The sequence below is a fragment of the Pseudophryne corroboree genome, chromosome 4 (genome assembly GCF_028390025.1).
Source record: "Pseudophryne corroboree isolate aPseCor3 chromosome 4, aPseCor3.hap2, whole genome shotgun sequence".
Lineage (NCBI taxonomy): Eukaryota > Metazoa > Chordata > Amphibia > Anura > Myobatrachidae > Pseudophryne > Pseudophryne corroboree.
Genome location: NC_086447.1, coordinates 295,129,139 through 295,149,952, shown reverse-complemented (window position 1 = coordinate 295,149,952; position 20,814 = coordinate 295,129,139). Strand labels below are relative to the sequence as shown.

Genomic DNA, 20,814 nt, shown 5'->3' with positions numbered 1-20,814 from the left:
TTTGGCAGATACGGATGATCAACGATGATGGAACATTTTTCCTAACAAACCGTCTGCGGCCATATGCTGTGCAATTATCAACCCAATCTGTTGAGTACTAGCCTGATAACTGCCATACAATGTGCAATAAAGTAGTTAAAAAGTAATCTTTACCAAATAGCTAAACCACAATCCATTGGTATAAATGAGGATCAGAAATGGGTCAGAATAGGGGGAACATTGATTATAGATAACAAAGTATTCATAGTTATACGGATTGTTCAGTTCATGAAATAAAACTTGCTTTCATATGGCATAACTTTTTTTAAAATAGTTTTTGTACTCACTGGGTAGGTGGGAGAATTACTGACCCAGTAGATTAACCTCACCTGTTCATAATTAAATAATTAAAACATGACCTGGTGGTACTTGTGGATTAGGATAGAGAATCCTGACCTAGAATAATTGTGAACTATTTAACAGAGATAGACAAATCACAGACGTTTGCTAAAAACAATAAAGCTGGGCACACACTATGGGTGTCATTCAGAGATGATCGTAGCTGTGCTAAATTTAGCACAGCTACGATCATTCACGCTCAGCACAGGGCTATCCCGCCCCGCATGTCAGTGCGTGACACCCCCCCCCCCCCCCCCGCAGAAATGCAAAGGCAGTAGCTCCCGACCAGCGCAGCTTTAGCGTGCTGGCCGGGAGCTACTCATCGCTCCCTGACGCCGGAGCATGTGCAGTTCTGACCCGATCGCACTGCTGCGATAAACTGCTGCGTGCGATCGAGTTAAGAGTGACCCCCAATAAAATTATCGTCATGATCAAACGATAATTGTATTATCAGCCGATAATTGTATAGTGTGTATGCAGGAGCGTTAGCTCATAAATGACTTCAAATCCTCGAGCAAACGGTCTGACTGGCTGCATTTTATGATCTCTGCACCCGATTCAACCGATCCAGTTCAAAAGATGAAAGAAATTGCTGATTGTGGATGGGTTGCGCACCGATCTGATAATCGATCTGTCATATCGAAGCGTTTATAGGAGCGACGGCACCCATTGTATACTGCAGAGTTGGGGTCATTCCGAGCTGATTCCACGTAGCAACTTTTTGCTGCTCGTGCGATCAACTAGACGCCACCTATGGGGAGTGTATTTTAGCATAGCAGGGCTGCGATCGCTTGTGCAGCCCTGCTATGCTAAAAAAGTTGTGTGTAAAACAAGACTAGCCCTGCAGTTAATTACCCTGTGCGATGGATCCAGCGATGAAGGTCCCGGAATTGACGTCAGACATCCACCCTCCAAACGCCTGGACACACCTGCGTTCGGATCTCCACTGCTGGAAAACGGTGAGTTGACACCCCGGAACGCCTTCCTCCTGTCAATCTTCTTGCGGTCGCTGCTGCGACCGCTTTCTTCATACGTAGCGTCGCTACCCGGGGATGGCCGTCGCCGGGCAATGACGCGCCTACGCATTGAGGCCACCGCGCATGTGCAGTTCCGACCCATTCGCACCACTGCGATGAACCGCATCGTGCGAACGGGTCGGAATGACCCCCTGTGTATACACAGCTTAATACATTACAGCCTTCATGCTTTGACGGACTCCTGGATTTTACAGTATTTGTTATTACAAACACCATTCCCTCCTAAAGGGCAAAGCTAATCAATTAAGGGTGTCCATTCTGCTCTCTGTCTACAGGTTGTTTAGCAAGTACAGCTGGAATTCTTCTCACTGAGCTATCAATGACTTCTCCAGGGCACAGTAACAGTAGTACTGGGAACAGAAACAGTATTTTTAAAGCTGCTTTACTAATTGTCTTGCTTTAGAAGATCACTACAAGTTCCCTTGATGTTTTTCTATTAACAATGGGATCGTTGGCTGACCAATAATAACCAAAATGGTCACACGATTTAGCAATTCAATGGCCAAGTGGAGATCTTTCAGCTTCAGTGGGGCTTGTAAGGTGATGACTGCACATACAGGCTAATAGGGGACATCGTTTGACTCCATTTACCAGCATGACCAGGTTGATTTTGAGCATTATTAAGTATTAGGGTTGTTTTGGGGCCATGTTCTAAGAGATCAGGTGTTACAGTGTGTGGCCCAAAAAAAAAAAAAAAGACACATTCTGCCACTTGGAAAAGTAATGTTCCTTTCCTGCCTTTCAAAATGGAAAAAAAACTACAAGCAATAGTGAACATGGATGGCGGCACTTAGAACTGGAGAAACACAATCCCATATTAATGTTTCAAGATCAACAGTGGGGTTTGATGAGGTATTGCAAAACAAAACGTGTTTGGCGGCCTACCATGTTTGTTGGTCCTGGAGATAACTTGGTGCTGAAAGCAGGAGCGAATGCTATGGAGGTTGAGTCTGGCGATAGCCTGTGAACAATTCTGTCTGTCAGTGTTGAATAGGTTTTATAGTGAATATATATTGCGGTTTCATGCTATTTCAGTAATAATCTAATCGACGGCCTGTTGAAAAATCTACAATCTGCAGAGAAACATATTGAGGACACCGATTTACCACCTGTTGCTACTCTTATGTCCAACTTTGTCTGTCAGCTACCATGGGTTGTTCCTATTGTTTGTCCGCCTTCACTCGCACAGCTCTTCACATCTTGCAAAGGGTATACCAACCAGCAGTACTGCTCCAGACGGAGACAGGGAGTAACGAGTCCTGGACGCTATACCACACATGACATGCTCAGCGCTAATTCCAGCACCAAGAGCATTGGTGACTGCTAGCCACATTTGAGGCTGACAGGACTTTTGTGATGAGAGTCTCCACGGCATCTTCAATCTTGGTACATTTATTGGAGCCCTTTAATCTGGCCCACTGTTTATTATAGCTCATATTGGTCACCATCGCCTAATAAAGAAAAACGGCATATAAAAAGGTGTGGACTGCAACCAAATGAGGCTTTTTTAATTTTATATGTGTACAGCATTAATACTGATATTATATTTCACATGTGTGTTTGTTATCCGTTATAATTTGTTGTTTTGTGCTTATTAATATATGTGATTGATATTAAATGGTTTTAGATTATGCTGACAGTGTCTATGATGCATTGGTAGCGCTTCCATTTCTGTTTTCTATATTTTTCAATTGTACCCCACCCCTCCATTTGGGTGAGCAGCAGCAAATACACCATCATTTAGCGCTTATATTATATTTATATTGTAGAGGCCAGTGGCCTAGCTTGAATTCCTCTACTTAATGTCAAAGCCAATTGTGTATAGCCCAAGTTTCATAACATGTGCTGAAAAATAAAAGGTATATTTACAATTCTTGGGCACACTATTCATTAATGGGCACATTTATCTCAGCCCATATTTTTAAATATACTTGAATTGGGAAAATATCACCCATAATTGCAATATGGTAATGTAAATTACCACTTGAATAATCATCCTCCTTTGGGTGCCAGAACAGAGCTTGTGAGCAAGCACTGTGCTGGCGAAAAATCAGAAGCACAGCAATAGCTAGGACTATTGCTATCACTATGCTTTCAACGTCAGATGCAGTAGGGCTAATGCACATGCACAGCCATTGCGCTGTGCATCAATCAGCAGGGACCAATGGGGAAGGATCCGAATGACTCCTCTGTGGTAAAATTCACAATGAAGTAACCCATAGACTACAATTGGCTAATGACCTTTTTCAGACTGCATTAGCAACTGGGGCCAGGCAATAAATATGCCCCTAAATATTCTTCTTCGTGATAAAATGTCTCAACATAAGCCCTTGCTCCCAATACTCCTGAAGTAATCTCCTGGGACATAAACCTAAAAAAGAAACGGACTATATGCCACACTTTAAAGACAAAAACCTTATTATTAAAAATCCATTCTTCATGCAACAGAAATTTTGCTAATCTGCATTGGGCATACAGCGCACAGATCTCTACATGGAAGAGGCTAGAAGGCAACTCTCAGACCCCTCCTGCTTCCGGAAAACATTCAATCCTACAGACAATTTTCTCCATTTATACACACATGCATGATTGAGAATGCAGCCAAGGAGGGGACTATCACTAAGCAAGAAGCAAGTTATCTTACTATTAAAAATCCCAGGGTACCCAGCTTCTGCATGCTCCCAAAAGTGCACAAGAATAAGGAAAAGCCACGGGGAAGTCCATCATTTCAGGCATCAAATGACTATTGGAGAAAGGAAGCTCTTTTCGGGATCTACACCTATGAGAACATGTGACCAGCTTACCCTCATACGTACAAGACACCTCGGACATATTGAGGAAGATCCAAGGAGTGAAAGTGGATAAAGGCTCCCTACTGGTATCACTGGATGTCGAATCTTTGTATACTAGCATTGGCCATACAGAGGGGATATCAGTGGTTCAATATTTCCTGAGTATGAAGGGAGAGTGTCCGTTCAATGTATTCCTTATTGATCTTTTGGAATTCGTTCTAAAGAGAAATTATTTCATCTTTGCAGATGCCTTCTACATCCAAGTGCGGGGAACTGCGATGGGAGCAGCCTGTGCACAAACCTACGCCAATATCTATTTAGGTTGGTGGGAGCGGGAATAGGTTTTCTGCGAGGGCAATCAACCATATACGAATAACATCCAAAGATTGCTATGGAATATTGATGATATATTGCTAACTTGGAGCAGTACTGAGGAAACACTTCTACAATTCATCAAAACCCTGAACACCAATAAACTCAATTTAAGACTAACATCTGAGATAAGTAATACATCTATATCATTCCTGGACCTTAAGCTAAACAGACAAGAGAATGGAGAACTGTCTACAGACCTCTTCAGAAAAGTCACTGCGACAAATAGCAAATTACACAGAACCAGTTCCTACTCTCCATCCCCCCCACCCCCCAACCAGGGTAGCACGATTTAAATCAAAATGATTAAATCATGATTTACATTCAAATGATTAAATCACGATTTAAGTCAGAACGTTACAAAACTAGAACTTTTGCTTAGAAAGATAGACATGTAGGTGGGGGCAGTGCATTTTCATAGCTCAGCTTCTGGCAAAAAAAACAGAAATGCCACTTGGTTTTATTTAAAAAAAAAAAAAAAAAGACTGTCCCTGGTAAATCTGGATGTAAAGCAGAATGTAAAACATGCAGTAATGTAATGCAAGGACTGTTAGCAAGAATGAAAGACCATTACAAAAAATATGCTTCACATTCTGATGATGGAAATCTTAATTCAAGAAGCGAAGGTACAACTACTCATGGAAATGAAAATTAATCTGTAGCTGCTGTTGGTGTGAGGTCTCATCATTCAACTTCCACTACTGCACCACCCTGCTCTTCTGATGTGGAAATGAACAGCCCACTATCTTCATCAAGGCTTTCTAGTGGACATGCAAGTAAGCAAAAAGCCACAAAAGCAACACCATCTGAAAACTTTGTAGTCAAAACAACCAAATCAGAAGAAGACTCTCTTGACCTGCAATGTAATAGGTACATCTATGCAAAAATTCACTATTTAAGCCACCCAACCACAAATATGTAGGAGTAAAGTTGCTTGATGAGGTGTGTCGGTCTGTACAAGAAGAAAGCAAGGAAACGTTGACTGTGTATGGCTATTGATGGCTGGAGCAACATGCATAATGAGCCAGTTTGTTGTTGTTCGGTTACTTCAGATGATTGAATACTCAGTAGAGTATTGACACATCAGGCCATAGTCATACTGCAAAGTACTTAAGTGAACTTGCAGCCAAAAGTATTAAATTGTGTGAAGAATCTTTTGAGTGTTCTGCGAAAAGCTTTGTGACTGATAATGCTGCCAATATGTCAAAGATATGAGCAGACCTGAAAGAAACTGATGACCTGGATATTATTGCACATGGATGTTCTTCACACTTCATGAATCTTCTTGCACACAATCTCAACATTCCGGGAGTTAAGGAACATATCGTGTCCATTTTAAAGCAGCTAAATACCAAGAAGCAGGTGGGAAAAGGCTTATACTACCAAGTGATGTACGCTGGAATACTATGGCAGACTGTTTGGAGTCCTTTCTGAAAAACTGTCCCATTTTTGTTAGAGTATGTGATGAAAACAAAGAGGATATCCCACAAGACATTAACAAAGTTTATAACTATGGTATTAAGCGGAGTGCTGAAGTGCTGAAGACTATTTGGCACGACTGAAACCTGTAGATGTAGCCCTGGATCGTGCACAAAGACGTAACTGCACAGTTAGGTTGTACAAGTGTCAAAGAAGCTGTTAGATGGTCTTGAAGAGATTGGACGACACCACAGCAATGTCGTAAAGATGGCAAAGGCAAGAGCTAAAATTGTACTCAAAGATGCTCAACTGCTGGGTAATCTACTTGATCCTAGCTACAGGGGAATAAAGCTTAGTCCTGCTGAAATTGAGATTGCTATAGAGTTTGCTCATGCCAAAAATTGTCAAATTATGCTGGTCATCATCAACTTTTGTGCATCCATGAAACCATTTGCACCATACATGTCTGAAGTGGACACTTTACGCCAAGTATCTCCTCTAGCCTGGTGGATGTCCTACGCAGCTCAACTTCAGTTAGACACTTCAGAAGATTTACTACAGAAGCAGATGTTCATTGCAGTTTCATCAAGTGCAGGAATTGAAAGGATTTTTCAACGTACGGTTTTGTACAATCCAAAACACGTAATAGATTGGAAAATGAAAGAGCAGCAAAACTGGTTGCATGCTACAGAGCTTTTTCTGTTGAGGACAAACGTGAGGACATGGACAAAGACATGTACGTGTTTGACTCAGACTCAACTGATTGAGTGAAATTCAGAGCCTAATTGTACTTCTTGATGCAACCGTTTAGTGTGTATTTATTCTATTACTGTGTTCATTTTGTTACTGTTCTTACTTCAAAAATTGTCCATGTATTACTAAAACAAGGTGTAAACATCTAAAATTAAACAGTTTACTTACAAAATAGTAATAAAAAAAATCCTATTTAAGTCCCAAAAATCTGCTGTAAATAAAAAATAAAACTGATTTAAATCAAATAAATCTGATTTTTTAACATTTGTTTTTTAAAAATCCAATTTTTATGCACCCTGCCCCCAAGGATAAGCAACATCCCGAAGGGAGAATTCCTGCGCTTACGCAGAAACTGCTCGGATATGAACACATTTAAAGAGGAATAAGAAACTAAGGGGGAAATTCAGACCTGATCGCTAGGGTGCATTTTTGCATCCCTGCGATTAGGTAGTCGCTGCCTACAGGGGGAGGGTATGGTGTGTGTGCAGGTGTGTGATTGCATTTGTAGCAGAGCTGCACAAACATGACGGGTCCACCAGGAGCCACTGGCACTTTAAGAGTTTGAGAGTGTGGGCTGGCTCCTGCCTCTATGCCCCTCTTACCAGACTCAGCTTAGAAAATGTGCCCGGAGGAGCCGGTCACAGCTAGGGGAGCTCTCCAGCGTTTCGTTAGTAAAAGGTTTTTTTTTTTTTAGAGTTTATTATTTTACAGGGAGGCTGCTGGCAACAGCCTCCCTGCCTCGAGGGACTAAGGGGTGGGAGGAAGGGGGGGGGGGGGGAGGGGAGTAGTGTCCGCCCTGCGGGGTCTGAGCCACTATCTCTGCTGATAGGACACTGATCTCTGTCCCACTTCCTGCAAAATCCCCTAGCATGTTCCCACAGAAACGTGCACTGGCCCAAATTATGCAAGATGACACTGATACCGATTCGGATACTTCAGACGGTGATGGGGACGTGCTGAGGGGGGCGGCATCCCTTGCAAAAGGGGGTGCAGCTCATGATTGTGGCCATTAGAGGTGTTAGACATTACGGACACTACACCTGAGCAGGTTGAGGAGGCTTACTTCATTGATAATAAAAAAAGCCCCGCTAACCTTTCCCGCGTCTAAAGAATTAAACGCTATATCTGAAAAATCCTGGGAAAAACCGGAGAAAAAATACCAGATCCCAAAAAAAAGAGTTCTGGTTGCTTTTTCCCTTCTATGAGGAAGATAGGACAATATGGAAAAACCCACCACGCATCTGTCTCCAGACTGCCTAAAAGGGTGGTTTTACCTGTCCCTGGTTCTACCGCGTTGAAAGAACTGGCTGATCGTAAGATGGACACTACGCTCAAATCCATATACATGCCTGTGCATAGATTTCTAAAGCCATAGTAAAGTGGTCAGGCACATTACTAGAGGATTTGGATACAATGGATAGAAGTGACATTGAATTGTTTTTATGCAACATACAGGATCCTGCGGGGTTCATGGTGGAATCCCATGAAAGACCTGGGTATGCTGACTGCACGGATATCCTCCATGTCGGTATCAGCTCGCAGGGGACTCTGGCTACACCAATGGTCTGCAGACGTGGAATCCAGGAGAAGTGTGGAGAACCTACCCTACACAGGTCAGGCTCTATTAGGGGAAGCGTTGGATGCGTGGATTTCCACAGCAACCGCGGGTAAGTCACCTTTCCTTCCATCTGCTACTCCTTCTACGAAGAAACCGTTTCTTCAGCTGTGCTGCAATCCTTTCGGACCGCTAAAACAAAAAAAGCTCAAGCCTTCTACCACTTTCTTTAGAGGTGGTCGGGCAAAATCCAAAAAGCTTGCACCCGCTGGCTCCCAGGACCAGAGACCTGCTTCTGGTTCCTCAAAATCTTCAGCATGACGGTGGACCTCAAAGCCTGGAGGACGGGCTGGTGGGTGCGAAACTCAGACGTTTCAGCCACGTCTGGGTGTCATCCGGCCTGGATCCCTGGGTACAGGATAGTGTGTCCCAGGGGTACAAACTGGAGTTTCAAGAATTCCGGCCTCACCGATTCTTCAGGTGTAGTATGGTATGCCGGCGGCCGGGCTCCCGGCGACCAGCATACCGGCGCCGGGAGCCCGACCACCGGCATACCGACAGTGTGGCGAGCGCAAAGGTGCCCCTTGTGGGCTCGCTGCTTTATTCTCCCTCCAGGGGGGTCGTGGACCCCCACGAGGGAGAATAGCTGTCGGTATGCCGGGTGTCGGGATCCCGGCGCCGGTATACTGTGCGCCGGGATCCCGAGATTCGGCATACTAAAGACCACCCCGATTCTTCATATCAGGCTTGCCAGCTTTGCTGACAGACAGGGCTATCCTACAGGAAGCCATCCTAAAATTGGGAAAATCACAGGTCATTGTCCCAGTTCCACCTCATATGCTAAACAAGGGTTATTATTCAAACCTTTTCGTGGTACCAAAACCAGATGGTTCAGTCAGACCAATTTTGAAATTCAAAATGGAGTTTCTCAGAGCAGTGATTTCATGTCTGGAGGAGGGAGAGTTTCTGGTATCCCTGGATATGAAGGATGCGTACCTCCACATTTGATTTGGGGCACTACCATTCGGCCTCTCCACAGTACCAAGGGTGTTCACCAAGGTGATGGCAGTGATGATGGTTCTCCTCCGCATACAGGAGGTGTACATAATCCCATATCTGGACGATCTGATGATAAAGGCAGCGTCCAGGGAGAGGTTGTTGCAGTCCATTGTTCTCATGACTCATATGCTCAGGGAAAACGGTTGGATCCTGATTTTTCCAAAAATCACATTTGGAGCCGACCAGGAGGTTGTCCTTTCTGGAAGTGATCCTCGACACAGAAGTGCAGAGGGTGTGTCTTCCGGGGGGAAAAGCGTTGGCGATACAAACATTGGTCCCGGATGTCCTGAAACTAGCCCGGGTTTTGGTTCATCAGTGCATTCGCCTTCTGGGGAAGATGGTGGCCTCTTACGAGACTCTACAGTAGGGAAGGTTTCATGCTCAGCCCTTCCAACTGGATCGCCTGGACAAGTGGTCGGGATCTCATCTACACATGCACCAGAGAATACGCCTGTCGCCAAGAGCCAGGATTACACTCCTCTGGTGGCTACAACTACCTTACCTTCTGGAGGGCCGCAGGTTCGGGATTCAGGACTGGATCCTTCTGTCCACGGATGCAAGTCTCCGGGACTGGGGTGCAGTCACTCAGGGGGAAACCTTCCAAGGACGGTGGTCAAGCCTGGAATCCAGCCTTCCAATAAACATTCTGCAACTAAGAGCCGTCTACAACGGTCTTCTCCAAGCGGCTCATCTTCTGCGAGATCGAGCCATTCAAGTGCAGTCGGACAATGTAACAACGGTGGCTTACATAAACCGACAGGGCCGAACGAAGAGCAGAGCTGCAATGTCACGAGGTAATGAGAATCATCCTCTGGGCAGAAAAACATGCGTTAACGCTGTCTGCAATCTTCATTCCGGGAGTAGACAACTGGGAAGCGGACTTCCTCAGTAGATACGATCTCCATCCAGGAGTGTGGAGACTCCATCCGAAGGTGTTCACGGAAGTAACAGATATTTGGGGTGTACCTCAAATAGACATGATGGCCTCTCGTCTCAACAAGAAGCTTCTGCAGTATTGTTCCAGGTCAAGGGACCTGCAAGCCGTGGTGGTGGACGTCCTAGTGACTCCGTGGGTGTTCCAGTCGGTGTACGTGTTTCCTCCACTTTCACTCACTCCAAGAGTTCTAACACTCATAAAGGAGAACAAGAGTTCAGGCGATCCTTATTGCTCCAGTCTGGCCAAGAAGGGCTTGGTACGCGGATCTTCTGGATCTACTGCTAGAAGAGCCGACGCCTCTTCCTCTTCGGGAGGACCTGCTGCAGCAGGGGCGGTTCACTTATCAAGACTTACCGTGGCTACATTTGACGACATGAAGGTTGAACTTCAGATATTAGCTCGGAAGGGCATTTTAAACAAGGTTATTCCTACCCTGATACAGGCTAGGAAAAAAGTAACGTTTAAACATTACCATCTTATTTGGAAAAAAATATGTATCTTGGTGCGAGTCCAAGAAGTTTCCTACGGTGGAGTTTCAACCGGGACGGTATCTCCTCTTCCTGCAAGCAGGTGTGGATATGGACCTGAAGTTGGGATCTGTAAAGGTCCAGATTTTGTCCCTATCCACTTTCTTACAGAAACAGTTGGCTTCCATCCCGGGGTTCTGCACATCCAGTCTCCCTTTGTGCCGCCTACGGCACCATGAGATCTTAACGTGGTGCTGCAGTTTCTCCAATCGGATTGGTTGGAGCCTCTACAGGAGGTCGAGGTCAAGTTTTTCACATGGAAGGCGGTCACTTTGTTGGCCTTAGCTTTTACTAGACGTGTGTCGGAGCTGGGGGCTTTGTCTTGTAAGAGCCCTATTTGATCTTCCATGAAGATAGAGTTGAGCTCCAGACACGTCAGCAGTTCCTTCCGAAGGTTGTGTTGGCATTTCTTATCAACCAACCTATTGTGGTGCCAGTTGCTACTGACTCCTCAATTTAATCAAAGCCTTTGGATGTTGTAAGGGCTCTGAAAATCTATGTGAAGAGGACTTCTCGTCACAGAAAATCGGACTCTCTGTCCTGTATGATCCCAAGAAACTTGGGTATCCTGCTTCTAAGCAGACGATCTCTCGCTGGATCAGGTTCACTATCCAGCATGCGTATTCTACGGCAGGATTGCAGTGTCCTACGTCTGTTAAGGCACACTCTACTCATAAGGTGGGTTCTTCCTGGGCGGCTGCCCGGGGTGTCTCGGCTTTACAGCTTTGCTGAGCGGCTACTTGGTCTGCGTCGAAAACGTTTGCAAAGTTCTACAAGTTTCGATACTTTGGCCGCTGAGGACCTGAAGTTTGGGCAATCAGTTCTGCAGGAGCCTCCGCGCTCTCCCTCCCATTCTGGGAGCTTTGGTACATCCCCATGGTACCAATGTGGACCCCAGCATCCTCTAGGACAGAGATTTTCAACCTTTTACAACTCGCGGCAAACTGAACAAGATTTGAATATTGCCAAGGCACACTCAAATATAATGGTGATACATGGTGCAGTTGTGTGTCCTAGGATGTAATGTCGCAGCTTCTCCATAGGAAAAGCCTGAGCCACATCTGAGAAAGCCATAAGAGCCCAACACTGCCCGGGCCCAAAATTAGAACTGGCTCTGCAACCACAAAACCCACCAGTATTGATCGTTCCAGGGCCTCAGTAGTGGCAAAATACTCACGAGCCTGGCTCTGCTTCTATGGCGGCACACCTGGAGACTGCTCAGGGCACACTAGTGTGCCATGGCACAGTGGTTGAAAAACACTGCTCTAGGACGTAAGAGAAAATAGGATTTTAATTACCTACCGGTAAATCCTTATCTCGTAGTCCATAGAGGATGCTGGGCGCCTGCCCAGCGCTTCGTGTTCCTGCAGTGGTTACTTTGTTCAGTACTGCTTAGTTCTTGGTTTACTACTGTTTTGTTACTTGTTTAAGTAATATTGTTCAGCCGTTGCGGAGTTTTCAAGCTGGTTAGCTTAGTTTGCCTTGTATGTGTGAGCTGGTGTGAATCCCACCACTATCTGTGTAAAATCCTTCTCTCTAAGTTGTCCGTCTCCTCAGGCACAGTTTCTAGACTGAGTCTGGTAGGAGGGGCATAGAGGGAGGAGCCAGCCCACACTCCCAAACTCTTAACGTGCCAGAGGCTCCTAGTGAACCAGTCTATACCCCATGGTACTAATGTGGACCCCAGCATCCTCTACAGACTACAAGAAAAGGATTTACCAGTAGGTAATTAAAATCCTATTTTTTTCACCATCCCGTCGCTATGCATTGATATCCGGTGCAGTCGTCCGACATGCCGGAGCATGTGCAGTACAGACCTGATCACCCGCTGTGCGAAAACACACAGCAGCAATCCAGTCTGAATTGCCCCCTAAGTTCCAGAAAGAGAGGTTACAACCACAGGAGTATTAAAAAAGCCATATACCATACCTCCAGGATTGAGAGAGACTCCTTAATCTTCCGCTCTAACATTGGAACTAAAAAAGAACCTACAAAAGGTGGTAAGATTTGTGGGCAACTTTTGCCAAGTGTGGCAGGAGATATCCCTTCATCACACAAAACATTGGCCAGTCCTCCTTAATCAGGTCCGTAACTAGGTGTGGGCGGATGGTGCTTTGCCCACAGCACAATGCACTGTGGAGTGGAAAAACCTCCATCAGCACCCGCCACGCTACTTGTCAGCCACCTACCCACAAGTTCCACCCCCTCCCTCTGTCCTGAGACTCAGGAGAGACGTCATGACGTCTCTCTCAGCCTGCCCCAACACACACACACACACAGTGCCCTGCGAGGAGCCGCGGTGTTGCCCTCCGGCGGGAGGGAAAGCCCAGACACAGAGAAGCCAGGCAGACTGGACAGTCCACCCCAGCAGCAGGTGCAGCACTGCAGTAAAGTTTATGCGCACCTGACAGTGTCTGTACCCCCACCCTGCAGGTCAGTGCCCTCAGTCAGCCTCATGGAGGGGAGGAGTTTCTGGCTCTACCTTGCATATGCAAGCCGTAATGTGTAAACGGGGGCTCTACTTGGCGTAATACATGACAGGGGCTCTACCTGGCATAATGTGTAAAAGGGGCTCTACCTCGTGTAATGTGTGCAAGTGATGCTACTGTGCTGCGTAATTTGAATAATGGAGACTTCTGTGCAGCGTAATATGAATTGGTATTCTTTTGTGGTCACGCCCCTTCCCCATGAAGCCACGCACTGGCCCTATTTTAAATATGAGTGGGGGCACCAATGCCGTTTCTTGCACACATCGCTAAAATGTCTAGTTACAGCACTCTCCTCAATGATCGCTCTGGCTATGAATCTAGAGAGTAAACCAGCTATGAGCTGGCGAAGGTCTCAGAACCTATCAGGCAAGATGACAAGAAAACATTTTGTGGGAAAAAAAAAAAAAAAAAAAACACCCAAGAAACAATCCAAGGGCTCACATCCATGCAGGAATTTCAAAGCCTGCAAGTACATGGTCAGGACAGAGAGGACTACTGACAGAAGTGGTAACGTTAGCAACATTCAAGGTACTGTATATCAACCGTAATACTAGTGGAGTAATTTACTGCATAGAGTGTGATTGCAAAATGTGGTACGTGGGGATAACTTCAAGGGCACTTAAAGTACGTGTTTTGGAACACATTGGGAGCATAAGGATCACCACCACAGACCTGGACAGAATGAGAAAAATTCCACCGCATTGTGGAAACACGTGACAAAATTGAAATATTGATTTCAGTGGTAGAATTTAGAACATATGCTTATCTAGTCGTCCGGTCAGATTATCGGACACTGCCCCGGTTAGTTCTCTATTTCCCTTAGTCCTCTCCCCCTGTTGATAGAACAGGGCCATGGCTACTATCTCCAGCTAGTTACCTTGGTGACAGGATGCCACTTGGACCACCAGGGATACTGGGAGCAGCAGAACAATTGGCTGCTGCCTCCCACTGAGTCACTATGGCAACAGGATCCATCCCTGGTCGCCTAGGACTCACGCTGGGTAACTACAGCGATGGGAAGTTTCCCCAGCCATCCAGGACTCCGAATACACGTGGCCACTTTTCTAAGGAGATGCGGCTACGCTTATAATACTGAAAGTTCAACATAGGGCTGCACACCAATCGGCCAGAGAGCAGGAGAAACCGGATGTCCGGGGAGGTACACCCCACTGGTCTAGACTATTCACTGATTGGGAAATACGTGCACACTCCTCCTCTGAAAGACTTATCAATTAAAAATCAGGAGGGTATTTAAGGGCGTACACTGAGCTATCACTTCACTTCCCTGTGGAAGCCAAGTAGGTGAAACACATGTTGGAAGTAAAAAAGGCAGCTATGCAGCTGCAGACAGGATAGCTGACTTTTATAAACTGAAGTATCAGGTACCTCTTACTTTCTCACATTGTTTTCCATGCTCCCTAATTGGGGTCCATCCATTTCCCAACGATTACCAGGCTTGTGGCACCCAACAGCAGAAGCACTTCTTCACCCTCTCTGAATCTGTATCTGGACACTCATTAACCCTTCGATGCCTTTTGACACTGCTCATTCATGGGGTACTTGTTTCCTAACTATTCTCCACTAGAATCACTAACCTGATACATATAATTTTACTTGTATTAACACAATTTATTGGAGTCAGCATACGGGTCATTCTGACCAATAATTATTCTAATTATACGTTCACCTTGATAACCATATGTATGGTACACCGCAGCTGCAACCTGATAGCACTATATATCTTATTTCTCTGTATTCTCACTGGTTTCAGGTCCAATATACCTACGGTGAGCCCACATTGGCATATGCTCAAACCCATCAGATTTTGAAAGCATTACAGTACCAGGTCCTCTCTAGTACCCGGACGGGAGACCTCCTGGGGAACAACAAGCACTGTAGGTCTATACACCACCAGAAGTAAATACAACTCATCTATGTGTATATAGCAGTACTTATCCATGGCCCTCTTATTGGCCATCCAATTTTCTATACGAAAAAACGACCAATAGTAGAAACCATCATTACACTATATATACACGCTTCCTTCCAACTTTGCTTCCGCCCTGGATGCACTATATTCTATTGATCAAGCAATATTTAAAGTGCGCTAAGCCCGCATCTAGGACATTCTTATTGGAAATTTGATTGTTAGGAGACTTGTTCTATGCACAGGGACATTTGCCAATAAGCTGTGGTGATTATTAAGGCCCACTATACTAGTGAGCCCCAAAACATTTTATGTATACATGTTATTGAATTGCAAGCTTTCTACAGTATAGGATATATTGATATACAGATATGTATACTATTGATTTGATTGTTGAAAAGCCTTGCATGTGTACTGTTTTTCTGTTATGTGTGTCAACTTTTAATTTATTTCTTAAAAGTATTAATACTAATCTAAAGCGCCCTACACACTTGCCGATGCATTAAATTTTGATGATGATGATCGATCTAAATGATGATCAATCATGGGCCAAATTGACTTGCACTGCAAAGCGACGGAGAACCAACGATGGACGACCACGGTGCCACGCATTGCTCATAGTTGGTGCATACACACTGAGCGATATTAACTATTTCTCGTTTATTACTAAATGAGATCATTCATATCGCCCGCACACATCAGCAAGTGTGTAGGGCGCTTAAGAGTTCCTGAAAAAGTAGAGTTTTCGCTCATCTTTTGATTGCTCTTTTCATAACTCTCAGGTGCACCACCAGTACTGTTGTATGTCACCATTACCCTATCAGTCAATTATGTGAGTAGATTCTAGTTATTTTGTTTTGTTTCGTATATACACTGGTATTTCTACATTTGCTTCACCTGAACAAATTGGGGAAATCAGTGCTCCTCCCACATGACTTTCTCTTCTAACCAACTTCCAGGTGCAGAAACTGAAAAAGAGATCAGATTTCAAATATTGTGAGATCGGCAAGTAACTTACTGTGTGCAGACTGAACTTTGTGCAGTTACACTCCAGATATTCTTTGATATACAGTATTTATATGGGTGTGGTTCATAGGGTCGACAGTGTCTAGGTCAACCATGTTTGGGTCGACCAATATTGGTTGACAGTAACTAGGTCGACAGGTCAAAAGGTCGACATGAGTTTTTAATGTTTTTTGGGCGTCGTTTTCTCCGTACAGTGACCGGGAATCCCTATTAGTGCACCGTGTCTCCTCGCATGGCTTTGGGCAAGGTGCCTCGCAGGTACGCTCGGCACAGGTCACCATTCCCAATTGTAGTCTACGTGGCATACTGTAAAGTTATACTTGCCTTTTGTGAAACTGGCAAGCCTGATTTGAAGAATCTGTGAGGTGGGAGCTTTTGGAACTCCAGTCTGCAGCCCTGGGAAATAAGATCCTGTCACGAACTTGACCAGATCTGACTGAAGAATTGTAGTCGGGCTCCCACCCGACAGCCTTCCAGACATTGCGGTCCACTATCATGCTGAAGTCTTTGAGTAATCAGAGCATGGGCTCTGTTCCAGAGCACCTGCAGTTTATGGCTTGCGTGGTTTACCTCTTGCATCGCTGGAGGACATAGAAGCACCTCTGGATTTGCCCTTGAACTTGGCCATCCAAAAAGGACTGTAACTGAGAAGCTGAATAAGTCTTCTTGGTTTGGGGAGCTGCAGAAGGAAGATACGTAGACTTACCCGCAGTAGCTGTGGAGATCCATTTGTCTAGTTCATCTCCAAACAAGGCCTCTCCTGTGAATGGTAGGCCTTCCACGCCTTTCCTGGAGTCCGCATCAGCTGTCTACTGGCGTAGCCACAAGCCCCTGTGTGCCGACACTGCCATAAGGTGGTGCGTGCGTTAAGCAAGCCTCTCTCTTTTATGGCTTTCACCATAAAGTTCGCAGAGTCCCGTATATGCTGAAGGAGTAAAACATCCCCCCTAGACAAGGAATCTAACCCCTCAATTAGGGGTTACCTGACCATTTTGCAGTGGCTTTTGTGATCCACGCACATGCAATAGTGGATCTTTGGGCCACCCCAGCAGCTGTGTACAATGATTTGCGTGTAGTCTCAATTTTACGATCAGCCGTGTCTGTAAGGGAGGCTGCACCAGGAACAGGCAATACAATTTTTCGTGACAGCATGGAGACTGATGCGTCCACTATCGGTGGATTTTCCCATTTTTTCCTATCCTCCAGAGGAAAGGAAAAAGATGAGAGCAACCTTTTAGGGATTTGAAATTTCATATTAGGATTAACCCACGTTTCTTCAAACACGGTATTCAATTCCATTTGACACATTAAAATAAGATTCCTCACACTCCTCTGACACCTTATCAGGAATATGCAGAACATCTCTGATAGAGGCTCTGATAGAAGCTATTTCCTGTGACAGAGCCGCATCCCCCCCTCTAAGTCTACCTCACCCTCCTCCAAGTCTGACCCTTCAGCGTCAGAGTCAGACAGCAGGATATGGGCCAAAGATCGCTTTTGCGGACAAATGGGAGGGGATTGAGACGCTGTTTTGGGGACTGAGTCTATGTTCATAAACTCATCCACAGTTTGTAAGTATTGCGTCTTTCTCATTGCGGGACAATTTTGTAGAAAAAGTGGAGATCATTCCTTTAAGAGAATTAACCCACTCTGGTTCAGCCCAGCTATTCTGTGAACCCCAAGTACCCAGTAGTGAGCCCCCTGGTGAAGAGGAACACTGCTCTGTATAAGAAACACTCTTTGCCTGACATAATGTAAATATGACAGCACACACACAGGAAAAGGTTAAGCACAATTAACCCACAAAGAGCCCTTCAGGGAGAGACAGAGTTGTTTGGAGCAAGCCCCCACCGCACCCTTACCGCTAATGCCACGCTTAGCCAGGTCGCAGACTAAGTGTCCCTGATAGGGGTCGCGGGCGCTTGCGCAGCAGGCCCACTGCGCATACGCTCGCATTTTCTGCGGGGCGGGGGCGCAGAAAATACGATTGCCTCTGCCTGTCAATCAGGCAGAGGCGGTCGCGGGGCGGAGGCGTGCCAGCCCAAACGGTGGGCTGGTACGCACGAAAGGGTGCGTGTTGGGGGTGCGGCCGAAGCGGCTGCGTGATGTCACATGCGGCTGCTGTGACAGCAAAATGGCGACGGGACTCCTGCGGCCGCAGCTAAGCTGCGCCAGCAGGAGTCATCCCTATTTTCTGCTAACAAGCAGAAATTGCGTGCTGTTCGCAATTTCTGCTTGAAGCAGGGGGGGAGGCGCCAGTCAGCATGCTGGGCGGCCTTCCCAGAGCTGGGCGGCCCCCAGCATGCGTGCTAATGGTTAGCAAATTCTGCTGATTAGCAGAATTTGCTAACCTTACTGAATTGGCCCCTTAGTACACTAGTAGTCGCTCACCCCTGCTATGACCCCCTGGTACCGCTGAGGTAATTTGGAGTCAAACTGGAGGAGCTGCGCATGCCTGTCAGTCAGCGTCTGTGTCCACTGCAGAGGGAAAATGGCACTGGTAAGCTGCTGGATCCTCTCATAGTGAAGCCCCACCCCTTCAATGGCACGCGGTCTTTTTTTATACTGGCTGAGGAATTTGGTGCTTAAAATGGACAGAAACCGTTTTAAGGCTGTGTTGCCAGTATGGGTACCGTGTACAGTGTCAGTCAGACCCGAACGCAGCCACATGTCTGTATGCAGTGGCTGCATTCGGGTGGTCTGTGCACACGGACTGGCTGCAGTGCGCAATCTTACACATTATAGCTGCATCCAGGAAGGATGCGGCTACAGTTTGATTGACATTGGTGAGCGTTTGCAGGGTGGTGACAGAGCACTGGGGGGGTAGAGGAGGGGCGTGCCGTGACCGTTTTCATGGCAGTTGCGTGACATCACACGCAGCTGCTCCACCAAGCGTCAACCTTAGTTTGATGAATCCACAATCTAATTGCGGACGCATTGGGAGGCAGCCTGTCACACATGTTGGGCGGCCCCCAGCATGTGAGGAGATGAACGCAGATATGGCTGCGTAGACAGCGATCTGCGTTCATCTCTGAATCGGGGCCAAAGTCTACAACCTCTTCTCTACAATTACACATACATAAACTGTTCCATATATTTCATAGTGATTGAGACAATGCTCAAAATGTATATTTTATTAATTTCAAGAATGCAACATAAAAAAAAGGTACAGAAACATTATCTTGCACAATAGCAAAAGGACTGGTAAAAAGTAGCCAGGACAGCAGGGCAGACTTAATTAGGAAAAGGTAGGAAGTATGTAATACCTATACTCCTGGAATGAGAGGTAGGAGTATGCAATACCTATACTCCTGGAATGAGAGGAGTATGTAATACCTATACTCCTGGAATGAGAGGTAGAAGTATGTAATACCTATTACTCCTGGAATGAGAGGTAGAAGTATGTAATACCTATTACTCCTGGAATGAGAGGTGGGAATATGTAATACCTATACGCCTGGAATGAGAGGTGGGAGTATGTAATACCTATACTTCTGGAATGAGAGGTTTGTTTGTTTGTTTGTTAGTTTTCTGGGGGAGGGGGGGGGGGGGGGGAGAGGTGGCAAAAAAATAATATCTGGTGGCTATATACGTTATGGTAAGAACTTACCATTGATAACGGAATTTCTCCTATGTCCACAGGATAACATTGGGATATGCCGGAGCGACAGCGGAAATGGCACCAAATAGTCACGAGCTTTCTGGCCTCCCAGGATGCATCGGGGCTCCTCAATATAATCCCGCCCACTGACTTAGTCAAATCAGTTGTTTTCACAGCAATCTAGGCAGGAGCATCATGTAGAAACCTATTCAGGCGATAAGAACACACATGCACACCCTTCCATACAAGAGGGAAGAGGTTTAGTGATTGTAAAGATCCTCAAATCAGGTGCGTCAGGGTGGGATCACTGTGGATACCTGTGGACATAGGAGAAATTCCGTTATCAACGGTAAGTTCTTACCATAACGTATATTTCTCCAGCTGGGTCCACAGGTTATCCACAGGATAACATTGGGATTCCCAAAGCCATTTTTAGTGGTGGGGACGCTCCTGATTAGACAGGAGAACCTTTCGCCCGAATTCCGCGTCATGAGAGGCAAAAAGTATCCAAGGCATAATGTCTAATGAATGTGTTAATGGAAGACCATATGGCTGCCTCACAAATCTGTTCTGCTGAAGCACCATGTTGTGTTGCCCATGAAGGACCTACCTTATGGGTAGAGTGCGCAGACACATTAGCCGGAGCAGGGAGATCAGCACGAGAATATGCTTCTGAAATTACCATTCAGAGCCATCTTGCCAGCGTCTGTTTACTAGCAGGCCATCCTCTTTTGTGAAATCCGTAGAGAATGAAGAGAGAATCTGTCTTTCTGATGGCACTAGTACGATCCATGTAGATTCTTAACGCACGGACCACGTCCAGCAACGCTTCTTCCGCAGAAAGTCCCGATACCTGAAAAGCCGGGACTGCAATCTCTTCGTTAAGGTGAAACTTTGAGACCACCTTCAGAAGATACCCAGATCTAGTTCTGAGAACTGCCT

General features: G+C 45.7%; 1 protein-coding gene across 7 annotated transcripts in view; it reads right to left on the bottom strand.

The window, feature by feature from the left end:
- Positions 1–20,814, bottom strand: part of GPR160 (G protein-coupled receptor 160) — a 58,883-nt gene that overhangs the window by 24,065 nt on the left and 14,004 nt on the right. Inside the window, exons 3-4 of one of the 7 annotated variants that reach the window (XR_010176506.1) lie at positions 16,143–16,213; positions 2,426–2,866 (exon numbers count right to left, since the gene is read on the bottom strand). The exons of 4 other annotated variants lie outside the window; for them this stretch is intronic. The gene's annotated coding sequence lies outside the window, so the exon portion shown is untranslated. Of the gene's footprint in view, positions 1–2,300; positions 2,324–2,425; positions 2,867–16,142; positions 16,214–20,814 lie in introns of those variants that run through there. 2 more of the 7 variants (XM_063919603.1, XM_063919604.1) reach the window with 2 other exon arrangements.